The sequence below is a fragment of the Berghia stephanieae genome, chromosome 4, assembly GCF_034508935.2.
Source record: "Berghia stephanieae isolate SIO BIC M18660-M18661 chromosome 4, UCSD_Bste_1.3, whole genome shotgun sequence".
In the NCBI taxonomy this organism is placed as follows: Eukaryota; Metazoa; Mollusca; class Gastropoda; order Nudibranchia; family Aeolidiidae; genus Berghia; species Berghia stephanieae.
In genome coordinates this window covers 59420581-59435894 of record NC_088363.1, presented here as the reverse complement: position 1 = coordinate 59435894, position 15314 = coordinate 59420581, and the positions used below count along the sequence as shown (strand labels likewise).

At 36.1% G+C, this 15314-nt stretch overlaps 1 protein-coding gene across 4 annotated transcripts in view; it reads right to left on the bottom strand.

Annotated features, from left to right (window-relative positions):
- Positions 1-15314, bottom strand: part of LOC144970922 (protocadherin-1-like) — a 262347-nt gene that overhangs the window by 59520 nt on the left and 187513 nt on the right. For all 4 annotated transcript variants that reach the window (XM_078911105.1, XM_078911107.1, XM_078911108.1 and 1 more), the window contains one exon: positions 8376-8486. The gene's annotated coding sequence lies outside the window, so the exon portion shown is untranslated. The remainder of the gene's footprint in view (positions 1-8375; positions 8487-15314) is intronic.

Here is a 15314-nt window from a genome sequence, read left to right as displayed (position 1 = left end):
AGAAAGGGGAAAGGGGAAGAGCATGCGTGCGTGTTGCTTGTGTGTGTGTGTGTGTGTGTGTGAGTGAGTGTTTGTTAATGTGAATGTGTGTTGGTGAGAGAAAGTGAAATAGATGGAGAGAGAGTGTCTGTGAGTGTGTGTGTGTGTGTGTGTGTGTGTGTGTGTGTGTGTGTGTGTGTTGGCAAATTGCATGTCTATTGTTTCCGATATCATTTTACAAATATGCTATTTCTAAGTTGTCAGGGTGATCGCCTTCATTTTGTTTCTTTGTTTTTGCTTGTAATCAAAGATGAATACACAATTCTTACACCCTTGCTTTTTGGATTTCCGGACTTATTCTCATCGCTGAGAGTGCGCGCTGGGAACAAAGTTCGAATTCCAAAAAGCTAGAGTGTAATATATCTTTTATTCTACACCCTCAATCAATTCCGATTTCGTCATGTTTGAATAAATGAAAAGTTAAAAAACACGAGATGATGCTTCTAGAGAATCTTACTTTTAGTGAAATTTAACGCTTAATAATATGACGTCCCAGATTATTATTGTAAACTTGATATCATTACACGTTACTATTTTTAGAGAGGGGTAGAATAAAACTTGATTTTGCTTTCATCATAACAATATAATATCACCTTTTGGTGCAACCTCGGCGTAATTCTGTTCTTTGTCCCTAAAAGTCATTGTAATGTATCTTCTTCCTGTTGCCTTCTCAAGAGGCTAAACACTTATGAGGAATGGTGCGACTTGGTTTGGTGCTGGTTGTGGTGATTAGGATGATGAAGATGGTGGTGATTATAATGGTATCGGTGGTGGTGATTAAGATGGTTGCTGTGGAGGAATAGTTGATAGTCATAATGTATACATGCGTTTGCATGACATAACACCTGTGAGAGGCTTTAGATCAATATTGTCCCAGGGGCTAGGATCATAATCGATCTGTCTACTACTGTCTATTCCACAGCTGGCGACGTTGGGATGATGGGATTTGATGACGATGGTAGTGGTATTACTATTATTATTAATATTATTATTATTATTATTATTATTATTATTATTATTATTATTATTATTATTATTATTATTATTATTATTATTATTATTATTATTATTATTATTATGGTGATGGTGATGATGACGACGACGACAATGACGACGACGACGATGATGATGATGATGATGATGATGATGATGATGATGATGATGATGATGAGGATGAAGATGATGTTGATGATGGTGATAATGATGATGGTGATGGTGATGACGACGACGACAATGATGATGATGATGATGATGATGTTGATGATGGTGATAATGATGGTGGTGTGGTGTGGTGCTGATGGTGTGGTGTGGTGCTGATGGCAATGAAGAGGTGGTGGTAAAGATGATTGTGGAGATGGTGGGTGGTGGTGGTGGTGGTGGTGATAATGATGGTTGGGCTGATGATGCCAATGAGTGTTTTTTGTTGTGTTTTTAAGGGTTTTACAGCGCTTGCAACACGTTAAGGACATATCAGCGCCAGTAAAAAGGAAAAAAATGGGATAGTAAAAGGTTCTAGTATTACAAATACAGTACAAAAGAAAAGGTGAGACAAAGGGGACTTGGTTCAAATAGGGAAAGATGTAGATTCCAAGAGCACATCGTCAAAGTACTTGGTTTGAGATCACCTAAAAGTCTCATCCAGACACAAGCACAGGTCCCAACTAAGAGGAATACATTCAAATTTTTACAAATCATATACTATAATATGCAAACTAAACATAATACAAAGCGTAACAGAGAGATGATTTACAAGAAAAAAAAATAGCATCTCCCATAACCATAACTATACATTCGACTGTTTCCCTCCCAGCCAAGGAACTCCAGCCAGGGTCAGGACAAAACTAAGTCATCTCATTCCAAGACAACGACAGGAAACAATTGGAAAACGGGTATGGAGGGATAGAAGACACAGCATGTACCTCCCTGCCCACTATGGGAGGTCAGGATCCCCAATGATGCCAATGATGATGACGATGATGATGGTGATGGTGGTGATGATGATTATGATGCTTCTGATGATTATAACAACGATGAAGACAAAGACAAAATCAATTATCATGATGATAACTTTTTGCATGCCTTCAATTCACAAACACCACAGCTGTATAGGTATCGAGATCCATAGCCAATCAATTGATTATCGAACTAAGACAACGATAAATGCCTTAGGGGGATCGAGTAACTTGAACCCAAGTAATCGGATCTCACAGTACGGAGACAATACCGCTGTACTCCAGCAAAACAATTTTTTTTCTACTACATTTTGGCTAATAAATATTACTGAGAATATCGATAAATCAAAAAGCATTTAATAATAGTTCAGAATTCTATAACATGTGACTTCAAAGAACTCTCGAATATGAAAGATTTTGACCAGTTGGTGGTTATTTTAATGGATCGATAATTGAGGTAAAAGCTTTCTGATTAAAATGATCAAAAATATGTTCAATTGGAGCCGGAAGACAACGATGGGTCGAACGTCTGTCCCGGTGGTCCAACTCTTAATAGATCGCAGCAAGATGAATCAAGACGGAGGTCGCTAAATGTATTGTACCATATCAGCTCAAAATGGTATTATGTCGGACGATTAGGGATGCCAAATAGGGAATTTATATAGTCAAAATGTGAGACTTGGGTTAAATTTAAGCTTTTAATTGAGGATAATTAATTACGTTCCTGAAGATGAACAAAAAACAAAACAAAACAAAATATAACAAAACAACAACAACAACAACAACAACAAAGAAACACGGACACAACACACACACACACACACACACACACACACACACACACACACATACACACAAAAAAAAAAAACAAAACAAACCTAAAAAGATTAATAGAACACACAGACTCACAAACACAGAGATGCATTATTTCTCTCTCTGTCTTTCTCTGTCTGTCTCTCTATCTGTCTGGCTCTCTCTCTCTCTCTCTCTCTCTCTCTCTCTCTCTCTCACTCTCTCTCTCATACTGTAAGCACCATTTGGTCATCAGTCAAAAATACATAGATCGTGCTTGTAGCTCAACAGTATTTTTGTAGTCTACACATAAAAGGTACATCATTAAAGAAGATTTATTAAAAATTCATACCCCCCCCCCCCCCCCCAGGCAATGAATCTTTCAAATTCAAAGTTTTGCATTCTGAGTCAGTTATGAATCTATGATGATATTTCTGGCTAGACCCCCCCCCCCACCCCCAACTAAAACAAAAAAAAAAAGGCAACAAACAAAACAAAATTAGGGCTAAAACTCATAAAAGTGCCGTATCTTGAATTGCTTTAAGCATTTATTTAGACCAGCAGAAAACTAAAAAATTATTTCCTGACTATCTTGATGTTTCAATAATAATGTTAGATAAAATGAAAATTCAAAAAGGCTATGAATATTATTCACTTAATGTTTCCTTTGATCTTTAAGTTTAAAATGATTTCTTTGAATATAATAATATTATTTGTTATATAACATTTCCGGAAATAATTTTGTCTCGTCATGAACCCGGTTGAGCTTTTGCTTCAGGCGTGTTTAATGATTCATGGGCTGTGGGACAGGGGTTGCCGTTACGTGGGCAAAATTGATTCCTTTCTGGAGGCGGTGGTGGTGGTGGTGGTTGAAAAGTTGGGGGTGGAAAATGTCTGGGTAGGTGGCAATAGATAGGGTTGTGAATGAGCTGGTAGGGCACTGGATCTTATGCCGTATAATCGTGATAGTGATGATGACGATGATGATGATGATGATGATGATGATGATGATGATGTTGTTGATGATGATGATGATGATGATGATGATAGTTGATGATGATGATGATGATGATGATGATAGTGATGTTGATGATGATGATAAAAAGAATAAAATAATAATAATTAGTATAATAATAAGATATATAGCTAGACAGATATATAGATAAATATATAATTTGAAAGATAACAAAAGTAGACAACTAGGGACTGAGATAGGGAAATCCCATAATTAAGAGGCGCTTAACGAATTACGTTTCAAATTTCCTGAATTCTATAAAGTTAAGAAGTGCAGTGCATTTGTAGTATTCCGATTTGTTGACTGTTACCATTTTGCCTCGTAAAAGGTCAAATCCATTAAATTGTCATTTCTTGCAGGTTAATCTACACTGTTGACGTGCTATCCATAATGTGCACCAAAGCACCACTGTTTTATACAAATCAAGAGTTAAATATAAGGACAGTAGATCTACTTTTGCTGAACTCATCGAAGATATTGCACTTATTATTCCTTATGCTCTACTTTTAAAAAATATTCGCAAATGTATAGAATTTTTGTTTTGAGTAATAAAATAGAACAATGATTTTAATTTTATGCAGGCAGCTTGCTAATAATCAAAACATCGGATTTCCAATGAATAAAACCAACATAATCATAAAGTTGTAAATAAGCAAGAATCAAATAAATCGAGTTTATCAGTGTGAATGTTCACAGTGTGGTATGACACTCGACTTCACATCGGAAGGTCCTGAGTTCGAGTCCAGCTCTGAACTAGCGGCGCATAGTTGAGTCCTTGGAAAAGGCTCTTTGCTCACATTCTCTCACCATACTTAGGTATATAATGAGTACCTGACCTTTCAACAGCGTTGTCTCTGTCGGATAAAAAAATGTATTAATATCGCCAAACATGCGTCACGTCTCGTCCCACGTGTTAAGTGTTACCTATGGCTAAGGACCCCCTGTAAAGCGCTTTGACCAAGCACTATAGAAAAGCTCAAGTTTTAAAAAAATATTGTAAAATTCCATTCGTGACGAACTTGTATTTATTGGAAAAATACTGCATCAACTTTTTCTATTTTTTTCCCCTCATATTTTAAAATAATTTATTTGCAAAGATTAGATCTATATAACTTGACGCATATAGAGTGAATTGTATGGATCGTATGGATCGGTGTGACATTTTGAAAATAAGAATATTGAAAGTAAATTTCCACAACATGAAATGTGTTGTAAAATGTCACTAGAATACAAAACAAACAAACAAACAAACTATCTAGGAGTTTAAAAATGTCACAAAATAATGCAGACAGAACTTGGAAATATTATTCTTAAATAGCACATTTTACGCGTTTCTGTAACGCCGCCGGAAATACCAACTGGATAAAAGTCAAAATTCAGGCACCGAGTAATGACAGAAAATTATCAGTCCCGGGCCAGGATTGCATTGAATGTTTTTTGTTAAATTGCCACTGTGAACTTTGAAATGTTTCGTCTCCAAGACGATTGATTAATTCTGCTTTACTCTATCAGAACATTGTTATTTTTTTTTTCATTGCGGCCAGAAAATTTTTACTTCAAAAATGAATCGATAAAAATGACCATCAACTTATAAAATTGTTTCGAAACATTCTTGCCTGAACCGTAAAGGAAATTCAGGTTTGTTATCTTTTAAAATCAATTTGATTGAGGGTTATTATCTTAATGGACCGATGGTTGAAGTTAAACGTTTTCTGACCAAAATGAGAAAAAAAGTGTTTTGTCAAGAGTGAGAAGAAAGAAAGTGCTGCCGTGGTTACTTGATAAAAAGGTTAAAGGGTAGACTCTCACATACTCCCCTCTAAATTCAATACAAAATCAATCCCTTGGCTAGAGATAATTTTCTCTCAGCTGCGCTCAGCGTATAAATGAAAGCATTGTTGTTGTTTATCGGACGGGGTGAGAATCATCGAGTAACCTTTAGGGCTATCTACAAACAATAATTTATAAAACCTGGAGAAACTTTAGACTTTGTCAAAAGATAGATATAAAGGGATGACTTAGAGAGAGAGAGAGAGAGAGAGAGAGAGAGAGAGAGAGAGAGAGAGAGAGAGAGAGAGAGAGAGAGAGAGAGAGAGAAGAGAGGGAAAGTTAATCGCAAATTGGTTTACATTTTATTTTAATTACAATTTATATATAGACTGTCTACCTATATCTTGATAATATCGCACTTCGTAAAAAAACAAAAACAAAACAACTTTGGAGATAATTAAATGCAGCATATTATAACAATATTGTTAGTATTTCATTTGGCTTTCTTTTCAGCTCTTAATACAGTTACTTTTATATGTTAACTATGAGCTACTGGACTTGATAAATCACACGCATAGCGCCTTTAAAATTAAATGTTGCAATTGCTTTGATAATATAATATTAGACAAAACAAAAACAAGCAAATAATTTTTCAAGAGACCAAAGTTAACCAAAAAAAAAAAACAACAAAAAAACAAACAAAAAAAAAACAAACAAACAAAACAAAACAAAACAAAAAAACAAACAAAAAAAAAAAAAAAAAAAAAACAAAACAAAAAAACAAAAAAAAACAAACAAAAAAACCCCAACTAATAACAACCATAACAAATTATTAATTAAAACTGAACTTACACAAAAGAGCAATATGAAAGAAAACAAAAGAAAAGAAAACAAAAATAAAACAAAACAAAATCAAAATGCAAAAAATCACACTGCAGTAAAAACTAGGTGAAAACGAAATCCGTAATAATAAAAAATAAATAATATTGGACCAATCTTCCAAGTTAAACTCACAACCCTGTCAGTACGGAATCCCGAGGCCAGTGAAACCGACACTATTAAGAACGATTACATAATAACAAATTGTGAATTATGTCCAGCTAGGATATTATTTACGGAGTACTGACGAGTGTCTACACCGGCCCAGACGAAAATTATTGACTGAGTAAAATAATGACAGTCGGACGGGTGGAAGGAGTGGGGGGTAGAGTGGCGAGTCTTCACAGATAGCTCTTTCTCGTAAATTAGGACAATATTTGAAATGGGTTTAATATTAAACATACTGCTTCCTTGTTTAGAGGACGAAACCAGTGTCCGGTCACCGGTCGATTCGGTAGCCAGATAGTTATTCCGACCAGTCGTAATAAGGGGATTTATGGCTTGATGGATAATTTGCTTTTCCTGCTCGCCAATCCGCGTCAAAAATAAAATAAGGACACAACGACGCGCTGAAATCAACACCGGATAAATAACATTAGGGACTTGGATGTTTAACTAAAAATGTGTAGATAAAATAAAATAAATAAACAAATACATAGAAAAATAAATAAATAGAATACGGGTTTGAAGAGTGGGGAAGTGGATGGTGGGAAAATGAAGAAGACCCGAACCGAAAGAGAGAGAAAGAGAGAGAGAGAGAGAGAGAGAGAGAGAGAGAGAGAGAGAGAGAGAGAGAGAGAGAGAGAGAGGGAAACAGGGTGGAGGGGGGGGGGTAGAAGGATTTTGTTAATGATGAGATAAACGAATAATAAATAGAGATATGTCATTGTGGCCAAATGGGAAAAGAAACGGAGTATTTATGAAATAAAAATCACGAATCCTCCAATCCCTCTCTTTCTATCTGACCGAAATCTCAGATTCTCGATTTCTTTGCTCTATTAGCCTATCTTTTGTTAAAACAGGTCACATTGTTCTTTCTTCCTATCTCTCTCTTTCCTCCTCCTCCTCCCCCCCCCCCTCCCCTCATCATTTCCGTTCATCCATCTCAAACACACACACACACACACACACACACACACGCTCTCTCTCTCTCCCTCTCTCTCTCTCTCCTCTCTCCCCCTTTTATAATATATATATATATATATATATATATATATATATCGCTTTCTCTCTATCCTTATATCTTCCTAACTTCCAATTTCCTCTTCCCCCATTCTATTCTCCATTCACCCACCTCCCCCCTTACCTCTTCACTTTCTCTTAGTCAGTCAGTCCATCCAACTTTCCTCTTATTTGCATTATCCCTCTTACACAAATTTATAGAAAACACACCCTATTCCTTTTCCCTCCTCTCCCTCTTTCTTCCTGTCAAGCTCTTCTTCCATACCCCTCCTCCATCTCCATTTCTCCCTTTCTCGTCCCGTGATAAACAAAGTCACACTTTACCTCTCAACCCCCCATCTATCTACCTATATTTAGTTTTGTCATCAACATCAAATTAGCGACAACAGTGCAAACGCTCCGATCACTAGACTAATTCCTCTTGCATCCTCCAATACAAAAACATGCATTTAAAAAATCAATACAATTGTATTTCTATTGACAATAAAATAAATAAAAAAAATAATTCCCTTTATTCATCCCAAAGGGGAAATTTGTCTTTAGCGTCTATTCCAAGGGAATACTGGAATAACCCAGGCGTCAGCCGCAGTGCAGCGCCGCAAAGTGAGCTAGGGTGAGGTTACTTGCTCAAGGCGACACAACGAGGCGGGTAGTCGAACTCGATACCTTTTGGGTACGAAGCAAAGACCGTACCGCTGAGCCACGTAGCCCGCCCAAGAAAAGTTTTTTGAAAAAAAAATTCTTACGTGTAATCAATCCAATGTGAGCAGCCACCTCTATGTCTTGATAAACACCTCCTTATCTTGTTTTGTAATCCTTAACTGAATAAAGGGGTGGTAATTTCCTTTGTTGTAAATCTGTTTGATGAGAAATGTGGAGTTATTAATTAGACATGGTTTGAATACATTTCGTCTGAGCCAGACAGTTCTAAATCTGATAAGAGAGTTGTAATGGAACAGACAGCACGATAAATTAAACAAAAGGTATTTTCAATACGCATTTCTATGCTCCAAATTATTAATTAAAAAGCGCTTTAATGAATAAATGAAAGGATTTATGTGGAGGTATTTCCGTAGTTTTCAAAAGCAACAAGAAGGTCAGCATGAGTAGCAGCAACGACATAGGTTAAGAAAACATCAGTCGCAAAAGCAGCAAAATCGATAGCAGCAAGAACATTAGAAAAAAACCCCCAAAACAACACTGAACATCCCCAGTATATTTTCTTTGTAGAGTGGGTGCCGGATAAAACTCCAGGAAAACGATTTACACGAAAACTCTCGATTTCAAAAAGCGGAAAACAAAACTTTTTCATATACATTTTAAGTCCAAAAATATGAATTCCTTCCTTATGCTGGCATTGGGCAACGTTTCTCTGATTTTGACGTTTGACATTGATGGATGATATCATCACTTTGCGCACCTGTCCCCAATCAACGAGAGAGACAGGCATGATAAAACAATATACTGGAGCGACCTTAATTGGCCGCCACTGTCACTTCATGAAACAAACAAAAGGTCATAACGACACCAAAAGGTCAAACTACCCGTATGCCATTACATTTAATATGCGACACAAGACTAGTGAGTTGATCCAGCTAGCATCCGGCATTTTATGGTTATGTTTGGATCACATATATGACAGAAATCATCAATCAAATTTTTGATTAAAAAGTTTGACTTTTTTAAATATTTAAGTCATAGTGCTTACTGCTTATTTACAGACTCGCCACTCTCTCTCTCTCTCTCTCTCTCTCTCTCTCTCTCTCTATCTATCTATCTATCTATCTATCTATCTATCCTCCCCCCCCCTCCTCTTTGGATTCTAATTTCATTTTTAAAAAATCTTTATTCATTTTGAAGGGACCTAATTTCCATTTGGAGTCTGATCGAGATATAATATAAGCCAGGCGCCAGTCGAAGTGCAGAGTCTATCCTTTCTCTTTCTTTATATATATTATATACACATATATGCCGTAATCGGCTTTTTCAAACTTGAGCTTTGCCAACCAATCCAAATACAGCGAATGTCATAACGTTATATATTCCAAAATTCAATAGTTACTCATTAGTTTGCGAACCCGAAAGACAGATTAACCGTACCAGGAGAGACCACCATTGAAGCACTGCTCAAGCCGACGCCATCATTTCTACAAAGGTAGGGCGCATTCTTAAAAATTACAAAAATTAATTACACTTCAATGAGATCAAAGGACACGGAACCAGGTCAAACTACCTCTAAACACGAACATGTATAACCAACCATCGCACAAACAAGCCTTGTAGTTTATCTTGCAAACACCCAGTTGTATTAACCAGTTAACTGTCGTACTCTGGAAAAAAAAAACCCAACCCGTATTTAAATATTTGGGAAGGAAAAAATCGATCGATTTAAAAACCCTCATCTTGGCAAAAACTCTCAAACCTGGGACTTCGTGAAGCCATTGTAATTATCATCATCATCATCATCATCATCATCATCATCATCATCATCATCATCATCATCATCATCATCATCATCATTATTATTATTATTATTATTATTATTATTATTATTATTATTATTATTATTATTATTATTATTATTAATTATTATTATTATTATTATAAGAAGAAGAAGAAGAAGAAGAAGAAGAAGAAGAAGTAGTAATAGTAGTAGTAGTAGTAGTAGTAGTAGTAGTAGTAGTAGTAGCAGCAGTAGTAGTAGTAGTAGTAGTTGCAGTAGTAGTTAGTGGTAGTAGTAATAGTAGTAGTAGTAGTAGTAGTAGTAGTAGTAGTAGTATTAGTAGTAGTAGTAGTAGTATTAGTAGTAGTAGTAGTAGTAGTAGTAGTAGTAGTAGTAGTAGTAGTAGTGGTAGTAGTAGTAGTAGTAGTAGTAGTAGTAGTAGTAGTAGTAGTAGTAGTAGTAGGAGGAGGAGGAGGAGAAGAAGGAGTATTGGTAGTAGTGGCGGTTCTGGTAGTTGTAATAGACGACAGAGGAGGAGGGAAGATGAGGAGGTTGAAGAGACGAAGGGTAAAGGAAGTGCTCACTTAAATGACAAAAAAAAAAAAAAAAAGAAAAGAAAAAAAAAAGAAACGAACATAATAATGCTTTCGATTTTAATAATCTTTATTTACCATAGCAAAAAAAAAGAGAGCTCTCGACGGAAAACAATCCATTAAATCTCTCAACTGGATCCATCGATTCCACAGTGTTAAGCAGTGAATTACAGACTATTTTTTTTTTCTATCTTGTTGACATGACACGGAACGGAAGTGATCACGACACAACTTGCATTTCCTGTCAGCATGTTGTATACATTATTAAGTGTTGTTTTCTTGGGGAGTCTCCTTAACATGAAAGAAAGTCCTACATTTAAATTTACCGTTTTTTTAGACATATCTTTATCTACGCCATAAGCCACACATATACGTTTCAATGCAGTTGACATCATATGCCTGCTCTAGTATGTAATTTTGAGTGATTCTGGGATACTGAAGTTAATTTTGGGTGGCGTCTGCTATTATCAAAACAATTTTACTCACACACACACACACACACACACACGCGCGCGCGCACATACACACGCACACACACGAAGACAGAGGGATACCCAGAGAGAGAGAGAGAGAGAGAGCGAGAGAGAGAGAGAGAGAGATGGAGAGATAGATGGAAGGAGATACAGATATAAATATATATATATATATATATATATATATATATATATATATAATATATATATATAGAGAGAGAGAGAGAGAGAGAGAGAGAGAGAAAAGGGGGGGGGGCGGGGATTTTGTCAAAATAATAACTTTTCTGAAATATTATATCAAAGTGAACATTCGAAATGAACAAAATAAAACCCATAACCCCCCCCCCCCCCACAAAAAAAAAAAAAGGGAAACAAACAAAAAGGAAAAGCACAAAATAAAAACAAAACAAAACACAAAAAACCCAACGAACACACACCCCCCCCTTTCCAAAAAAAAAAAAAAAGAAACAACAAACAAACAGCCACCACCCCCCCCCCCCCCACCCCCCCCCCCACCCCCCAAAAAAAAATAAATAAAAACAACGAAAATTTGACCCCTTCCCCCAATGAAATCCCTATAGGTTCCTTAAAAAAAAAAAGATAAGAGAGATGCACCCATTTCTTTCACCCTTGGGCAAAACTCTACCTTGTTATTGCAGACTGCACAAAATAAGAGAGTCACGCGAATGCCCCACCCACGGTCAAAATTGACGGATAGGATGTCGCATCAATCATAGTCCATCATTAAAATATTATTAGAAAACACGATGTTACATTTAACAACCGAGCTGGTTAATGCGTCGTTAACCTCGATGTAATGCATTCATTACAACTATGACGCTAACGTTTTTAAAATGGCTAATGGATATTTCAGGGAGATTTACGTGGTCTCGGATATCTACTACCACCAAACCCATCCATTTTAATCTCCAATTGATTTGATCAGTTAACACTTCAAAGGCAAGGTTCGATTTTACTCTTAACTTGACATAAGATACATGGGTTTTTACATCGAATGCACTATAAGCGAGCGTGAACACTATACTGATACAAGGGATGGTTTGTAAAAAGTATTGTACAAAATCAATATAATGGCTTTAAAAAAAAACCCCAAAAAACAAATACTAAATACAGGTACTAAACACGGAACGTTTCGGGCTCAAAACCCTGCTTCAGCCAATAGCAAAAATAGTTAAAACGTTAAAAATGACGATGGAATGCAGGAGAATGGCAGCGGTCTGTTGCATTAAGGATACCAATAGCAGTATAATAATATCGGGCTCCAATAAAGCTGTTACTGCTCTCTTAGTCAAAACAATAAGGTCTGTAGTTAGAACAAGATAACTACAGATTTAATTATCATTTGAAAGCAACGAACTGCTGTTAAAGGGTTAAATAAGTCCTAATGCTTGGGTGACAGTAGTTTCGACCATTGAGAATGATTGGTTTTCAATTTGGGTGTCTATTTTTAGAAACACACAAAATATACCCGTAAAGTTGGTAAGAAGAACCAAGTACTATTTACTTAAATTATTCATTGTTTTTTTTTTCCAATATAAAAACGGCTCTTGAAACTATAAGTTTGTCCAAATGTCTCAAACTCGAGGCCTCCGAGAAATCGCCAGGCTTCAGAAATCTCAAGTTTGGGATTTCTTAATCAATTGTTCAACCAATTTGATTTTTAAAGTTTTAATAATAATAATAATAATAATAATAATAATAATAATAATAATAATAATAATAATAATAATAATAATAATAATAATAATAATAATAATAATAATAATATTTTATTGATATTATAGAATGATGATGATGATGAGGAGGAGGAGGAGGAGTATTGTGAATACGATGGAAGTCAAGAGTGATGGTAGCTGTCTACTTCACTAAGAGTACCAATGGAACCAGAACGGATGTAAAGTTCGTTTGTAATAGGGACGACCCGCCTGGGACTTTTCCACTGGTCGACGTCTACATGGTTTTTCCCCCATTGTACATTCTCCTCTTGCCAATCTATCAATAGGGAACTAAAGTGTGATGTCAAAAAACAAAAAAACAACCCCCCCCCCAAAAAAAAAAAAACAACAACACAAACTGGTTCCAATCTCGTTGGAAGTGTAAACCCACCCTTTCACGGGACTGAATACATGCCGTGTGTAATTAATTGACTTTCCGGTTACAGAGTGATGTTATCTTATTTTCTAGTCTAAATATTATATGCTGGTCGTCAATAAAGCTGATCCATCCTCGTTCTTCAACGTCCCGTAATCCCAAGGATTTGCCTATAATACATATTATGCTACTAAAATAGTTATGTCACCTTATGATCTAATATATAATCTATTCATTTTTACTCCCAGGAAGAACTGGTTGCATAATACACACTGCCTAAAAAAAATGGAACCAGAAAAAAAAAGGTGTGACGTCACGACTTTTCTTCCCTATTAGCAAACAAGTCCGTGAACGTAATTGAAATTGAGCTTTAATATAGAGCAATATCCACTAAACGTGCTCAAAGCGCTTTACAAAGGGCCCCTGGCCAACAGCAATATTTAACATTTAGGACATGACGCCTGTTAGACGATATTACACTTTTTCGGACAGAGACCACGCTGTTAACGGTCAGGTACTCATTTTACATCTGAGTACGGTGAGAGAATATGAGTAAAGAGCCTTCTCCAAGGACTCAACTATTCGCCGAACGATGCTCGAACCCAGAACCTTCCGATCCGAAAGCGAGTGTCATACCACAAGATCATATAGCCACACGTATTATTCCACCCAACTACGTACAATTTAATACCGTGTCTCTATGCATCAATCACTTTTTAAAAAAATTATAGGCGCCATTAATCAATTTCTCCTTTCCATCCTCTATCGCTTTATCTATTTGCTCAATTATCAAATTCAATTTTTATTCATTATTCGATTCATTTACCTACACCTAATAACCAGTACATTATCTCAACTGGTTATTTTACTTTTATTCCCTCAGGATGCGCCCGTCTCTCTTTCTCTATAGTTTTTGTTCATAAACGCACAGGCACACACACACACACACACACACACACACACACATACACATACACCCTCCCCACATACAGATACACATATCTACTATTTTCTCAGCTCCCCTCCCTATCTTCCCTAATTCATATTAACATTAATAACGATATCAAAGGCAATTCTGTTCTACCCCACCCCCTCCCACACTCACTCACAAACGCACACAAACTAACACATTCACACACATGCAAACATCATCTCATAATAATATTATGCCATATTTAAAACAATTAGTGGTCTTGTTATTTTGCAACAACGTCAGTTTATCCACCCCTTGCATTTAGTGCTGGGATTACCCGCCCAAATCATTACCCGGGTAATACCCGGGTAGTGGTCTGATTACCCGGGTACCCGCGGGTACCCGTGGCAGGGGTGACTTTGTGTCCCAAAAACATTTAGGTGGGGGGGGGGGGGGGGAAGCTTTTTTATTTTTTTATTTTTTTTATTTTTTAATTATTTATTACAACAAATGAAGCAAAACTGAAGTAAGAAACAAGGATAATTAACTACAATGAAAAAAAATAAATAAATAGATAAAATAAAAATTATCTGAGATTCCTTTAAAAGATAAGAACTAATATAATATAGTTTTAATCTGTTGATTCCAAAATTGAATCAAACGTGTGTTAACAAATAAAACAAAAAAAAAATCAATGTAATTGAAAAATAAAGGAGGAAAATCTTTTGAAAAAATGTCATGTAAATGTAAATATGTAAATAAAATTGTATTATTTCCAATTTTTGTTCAAAAATATTAAAACCGCCAAAATTATTACTCTCAGTTCGGTTTCCATTTGTTGAAGCGGGTACCCGTTACCCGCCCCTTTTACCCGAGTACCCGGTTTAACTTTATTACCCGCGGGTACCCGCGAGTACCCGGGTACCCGCCCAGCAGTACCTTGCATACTCCCTCACTCACTCACACACACACACACACACACACACACACACACACACACACACACACACAAGCAAAAAATCTACCCATATGCTCTGTTTATAACAATTACTGGCCTTGTTATTTAGCAACAATGCGAATCTATCCACATATCCAATCATTCTAACATGACATTTAATTTTTTCACAATGATCCAGGTGAAACAACAAAAT